This window comes from Leucoraja erinacea, chromosome 5, assembly GCF_028641065.1.
Source record: "Leucoraja erinacea ecotype New England chromosome 5, Leri_hhj_1, whole genome shotgun sequence".
Lineage (NCBI taxonomy): Eukaryota > Metazoa > Chordata > Chondrichthyes > Rajiformes > Rajidae > Leucoraja > Leucoraja erinaceus.
This window is the reverse complement of record NC_073381.1, coordinates 61282300-61288768: the sequence shown is the minus strand read 5'-3', so window position 1 is coordinate 61288768 and position 6469 is coordinate 61282300.

The following is a 6469-nucleotide window of genomic DNA, read 5'->3' as shown; positions in this document are numbered from 1 at the left end:
CATACCCCCAATGTCAAACATTTAGTTGATGCATACCTAAATGTCTCATGGTCATGTCAGCTTGCAATCTCTTGTGCAGCATCTTGTTGTGGGCAGTAGGCTGGGCTCTGTAGACAGTACTGTTACTACAAGGCTGTCTATTTAATTTCAGAATTAATTGCTGCTTGTAGTTACATTTGAATAGATTTTGACGCCTGAGTTGGATGATCAGCCATGATCATATTGAATGGCGGTGCAGGCTCGAAGGGCTGAATGGCCTACCCCTGCACCTAATTTCTATGTTTCTCGATTGCACTACTGCCGGCTTTCAATATAACTCCTGAATACTCCCAAACATGTATGTCCTCTCAAATCTGTCATGTCATCTTCCTAGGAGGACAAGCACAGAGTATAGATGTGAACAATATCTCTACTTGAAAGTTCCATTCCATTTACACTTCATTGTCACTGAGCAAATTTCTGGTAGTCCCTTTCTAATTTCTTTATGGCGTATCATGGACAGCAGGGTTTGAGAAGGCAGACCATCTGTTCTTGGGCAATTAGGGTTGGCATTAAAGTTGTCTTGACAACCAGGCACACCTCTCACTGAAGCTGGAAAAGAAACACAATTATTCCATTAAGATGATAGGTAGCTGGCATTTATTGCTCTTATTAATGTATGTTCCATTGACCATGTTTCAGAGGTAACTATACTATGAATATCTTACAACTACTGGAATTAATTAATCTGATTACTCATTCTGTTGTATAATTATTGTGTGGATTTGCATATTTTAGCTTAATGAACCATTATTTCTTTATCACAATGCTGTCATTTTAAATTTCATGAAAATAAGCCTAACAGCAATTTACAATGCTCAGGCAAGCGGACGTTGGAACACATATTGAGCTGCTGCCCAAAGGCTCTTGAGCAGGGCCGGTACACCTGGCATCACGACCAGGTTCTTAAATCCTTTGCAGAAGCCATCAGCATGGGAATCAGCAGCTGCAGATGAGCACGGCCCACCACCCAGATGATCAGCTTCGTGAAGGCCGGAGTGCAGCTGCCAAGAACCAAAGCAGCCAGGAATCAGTCAGGAATCCTGGCGACTGCGCAGGACTGGCAGCTTTCCGTAGACCTGGTGAAACAGCTGAAGTTTCCACAGCACATTGCCACAACCACCCTGAGGCCAGACATCCTCCTGGTCTCAGAGGCGACCAAAAATATTGTCTTGTTAGAACTGACAGTGCCGTGGGAGGACCGTCTGGAGGAGGCCCACGAGAGGAACATGACCAAGAACAAAGAGCTGGTCATAGGCTGCCGTAAGCAGGGCTGGAAGGCAAGGTGTATGCCCATCGAGGTTGGCTGCAGAGGTTTTGCAGGGCAATCGCTCTACAAAGCCTTGAATGTGCTGGGCATCAATGGAATGGAGAGGAGAAGAGCCATCAAGAACACCACATAGGCAGCAGAGAAGGCCTCAAGATGACTCTGGATCAGGAGAGGAGGTCCAAGGGGAGGAGCGAATGCTGATCAACCACGGCTGGGTCGCTTGGGTGAGGGTGTCTGATGTTGAACGACCCAAAACACCCAATGACTCCAGGTTATATCACTGATGATGTGTTCAGGAGCATCAATAGGTGTATTTCTTATCAAGTAAAAAAGATGATAATTTTGAGACTTACAAAACAAGAGCAATGTATTACCATTGGGTTTTTTTTAATTCTCCTTGTCATCAAAATGTTTTTGACCTTTAAAGGCCACTTCACCAATGCTCTTTTGCTAAAACTTCCCAAACGTGGACCATCTAAACCCAGAAGGATAAGCGAAACAGGCACATGTAACCAAGTTGCTTCTTTGGAGGTTGTTTATAAGCAGTTACGTAAAGCCCAGAGGTCTTCTGGTCAATGTATTGCCACCAATTTGTTGGGTAAATCATTCCTTATATATTATATTTATAAATATATCCCCTGCCATCAAAGAATTGCCAATATTTCCTTGTTGGTATTGTATATGATAGGAAGTTAGTTATCGTCCCTTTGCCAGGGGTTTAGGAGTGACCCTGTAGAAGTATATACTGTAAAATTATGAGAGGCCTTAGATAAAATAGGCAGTCAGAACCTTTTTTTTTCTTGGTGGAAAAGTCAAAGACTAGAGGCCATAGAATTAGGGTCAGAGGGCAAAGTTTAAAGGAGATGTATGGGGGAGGTTTTTTTATATGGAGAGTGAAGGATGCATGGAACATGCTGCCAGGGATGGTGATGGAAGCAGATACGATAGTAGCGTTTAAGAAACTTTTAGATAAGCACATGGATATACAGAGAATGAAGGGAATATGGATCGCACACAGGCAGATTTGTGATCCATTTCCTTCCAGTTTAACTTGGTATCATGTTTGGCACAGACATTGTGGGCCGAAAGTTCCTGTGTTCTTCTGTTCTATTTCCTATGTTTTATGTTCTATTGCTGGATCAAAATCACTACACCCCATATCCAAAGGCACTGTGAGAGTATCTTCAACACACATCACCTTTCGTGTAAGGTACCCAGCAATAGATTAAAATTACTAGCATAACCAGCAATATCTGCATCTTACGAATAAATAACTAAGCACTTTTCTCCCAACTTAAAATTGATTATTATTTATGTCCGAGCTTTGACAAGAAAAGACCGATTACATGGTTTCTGACATTCACAGCTTAATATATCAATATTTATAAATGTACGTATTTATTATTAGGCACCTCACATCCATCACTCCCAGAGACAGTTGGTTTCGAACATATTTTCCTGGATACCAATCAGAAGCAGAAACCCTCTGATTTTCTCTATTCTTAGTATAGACTAAAAACATTTGTAGTGACCAACCATAAAAATTGTCAACAGCGGCAAGTTCAGCATAAATCAGAAAGGCAAACACCAGGTTCCCAGTGGGAAGTCAAACTTGGATGGTGTGCCAAATCTACATCACTGTTCTTTACTCATCAACTAACAGTTCCTGGGAGTACCACACTGATTTGAAAATTACTCCATTCAAGTGAGAACTTTCCTCTAGTTTAATATTGCATCAAATAACAATTATGTTTATCAGACACGGCTGTTTTATATTTAGCTGGTAGAGCTGTCGACTAACAGCACCCGAAACATAGGTTTGATCCTGACCTCAGGTACTGTCTGGGTGGAGTTTGCACATTCTCCCTGTGACTGTTTGGGCTTCCTCCGGGTGCTCTGGCTTCCTCCCGCATCCCAAAGGCATGCGGGTGTGTAGGTTAATCGGCCTCTGTAAATTGCCCCAAGGACCTAGGCAGCAGATCAAAAATAGGATAATATATAATTAATGTGAAAAGTGATCAACCATCGTTGTTGCCAAAGGGCCTGTTTCCATGCTGTACCTCTAAGGTAAATCTAAACTAAATAAAGGTTAGATTTTCCTCAGGCATCTTCCTGTTATAGTATGTAAAATCTCACGCATCTAGAAATTGAATGTGAATGGATGTCTTTAAGTTTGTTCATGTTTGAACTAAAGGGATGTGCTGCTCATTTTCGGATGCTCCGATGGAATGATGTTGAATGGGCATCCTGTTTACAGTTTTGTCTGTCTCATTATCACCTATTGTGTTCCAAAGTAACAAGCTAATCTAAGAGGATGGAAACTAATTTAGAAAGCCCAGCTTGAATTTCTGAAGAATGGATCGACTGGGCTAATATTCACTGGAATTTAGATGAGAGGGGATCTTATAGAAATATATATAGTTCTTAAGGGATTGGACAGGCTAGTTGCAGGAACAATATTCCCGATATTGGGGGAGTCCAGAACCAAGGGTCACAGTTTAATAATAAAGGGGGGAGGGGGGGCATTTAGGATTGAGATGAGGAAAATCTTTTTCACCCAGAGAATTGTGAATCTGTGGAATTCTCTGCCACAGAAGGCAGTGGAGACTAATTCACTGGATGTATTCAAGAGAAAGTTAGACATGGCTCTTAGAGCTAATGGAATCAAGGGATATGGGGAGAAAACAGGAACTGGGTACTGATTTTGGATGATCAGTCATGATCATATTGAATGGTGGTGCTGGCTCGATGGGCCGAATAGCCTACTTTTGCGCCTATTTTCTATGTTTTTATGTCTATATCTCTCAGCTTAATCCTGCAGACAAAATAAATCCTCCAGTCAATGATTTACCATTCCATGTTTCTTCATTCCATGATCATGACTCTTGTGTTGAGCTCTATTACGGATGGTTTACCTTTGGTTGTTTGGCTACTTTTAGGAAGGTGTAATAGATTTACTAGCATCACCAATGGTCCACTTTTCTCACCTTTCACCTGATCCCCAAATTAGATTACATTGACAGCAGAATCCTTATCTGTATTCTTCCACAAAGCAAAGTATTGCTTTTCTAAAGGAGTGATTCTGACATGTTCTGCGACCCAACCTATACTCCACCTCCATCTCAGGGACTACCTTTCCAGTAGCTGTTGACATCAACGGTTCCCTTGAATTCTTGTGCTATAAGGTTATTGAAAACTGACTCACAGACTTCACTAATATCGGCACAGATGGAATAAGAATGTCACAGCTGGATTGTGTTAGAAAGTGAGTAATTTCATCCACTTCTATACTGAAAATGAGCAAATACTCCTCGGGGTACTGCAATAAATCTGATAGTGACCCTTTGAGATGGCCAGAAAAATGATAGGCTGAATCCCCAGCATTCTGTATCTATCCCCAAGGACATAGTCTCCCGTCTTCAATCTCTTCACCACCATTAACCGGAAATTCTTCCAGATTTACAATGTGGAAATCATTTTAGCATCTAAGTGATTTCTTGTTTTTTATACTAATTGTTACAATATCCATCAAAAATTTTAGCTGAGCATGCCAATCTTTGGGTGACTACTGGGAACTCAATGTCTGTGCAGTTTTCCCACCCTGGATTCAGCAGAAGATGTTCTTCAATGTCGCAGGTAGGGCAGAGTACGTGTAAGCAATGTTGCCTTACCCACCATTCTGGTGGCATTACCATCTCAACCCCCTCAAGCTTACTACAACACCACTCTCCAAGCCAACTTAATTTGTAGGCATAACCAATCCTCTCTGCCTGACTTGCAAAGCAATCCTATCCTGCCAGTATTTATTTCCATTAGTGTACATCTGCAGAAAGGGCAGCAGGCTAAGAGGCATTCTAAATACATTGGCCATGTTTGCTGAGAACCTTAGAGGACATCTCCTCAAGCATGAGTGGATACATTGCCATGGGATTAGGTTACAAGGAAAGTTTCCAAAATCTATAGTTGCATTTCCCTGTACGTCAAATTCAAGATTTCAGATTTTCAAAGGGACTTAATTTGGTTGATATGGTACATTAAAAGCTAAATTATTTCTGCTGGTCAAGGTGTACTAAAACTAGGACAATGCATTAACACTTAGACCGACGGCTTTGTGGAATAAAATAAGGAAACCTTTTTAATGTTAGAGCTGTGGGAAGTGTGGAGCCTTCTTCTGCAAGTGGTAGTTTCTGTTGGATCAATTTTCAATTTGAGATTTATAGATTTCTATTCAACAAAGGGTGTTGAGGGAAAGGGGTAATAATGTAATGTGATGACACATTAAGCATAATCATACTAAACACCAGAATAGATATACACAAACATACACCATAGGAACAGGCCCTTTGGCCCACAAAGTCCATGTTGAATATTATACTGAACAAGTAAGAGGCTAAATTATCTATTCCTGTTTCTACATTATGTTCCTTTCAAATGAATGAAGATTTGTACCAAGACGTGCACTGATTGCAGTTACACTGATTTATTGCAAGGTTTTTTTGTGTGTATTAGTATTATTCGCTAATTCCCTGTTCCTAAATTCTTCCACTGCTGATTACTGATTAGCAAGTGACCTTTATCCATTGTTTAAGAAGGAACTGCAGATGCTGGAGAATCGAAGGTACACAAAAAAGCTGGAGAAACTCAGTGGGTGCAGCAGCATCTATGGAGCGAAGGAAATAGGCAACGTTTCGGGCCGAAAACCTTCTTCAGACTGATCGGGGGCGGGGACAAGAAAGGAAAAAGGAGGAGCCCGAAGGCTGGGGGACGGGAGGAAACAGCAAGGGGACTGAGGAAGGGGAGGAGACAGCAAGGACTAACAAAATTGGGAGAATTCGATGTTCATGCCCCCAGGATGCAGACACCCCAAACGGAATATGAGGTGCTGTTCCTCCAATTTCCGGTGCTGCTTGCTGTGGCCATGGAGGAGACCCAGGACAGAGAGGTCGGAGATGGAGTGGGAGGGGGAGTTGAAGTGCTGAGCCACCGGGAGGTCAGCTTGGTTATTGCGGACCGAGCGGAGGTGTTCGACCTTTATCCATTGTTTGATGATGTAAACAAATATGTGATTGGGTAGGATCCAAATGGGGAGTGCTAAAATAGGGCTTGGTTGTTTGCAGAACTTTTTTACATTTTGTTATAAATGGGAGAAGGCAAAAGTGG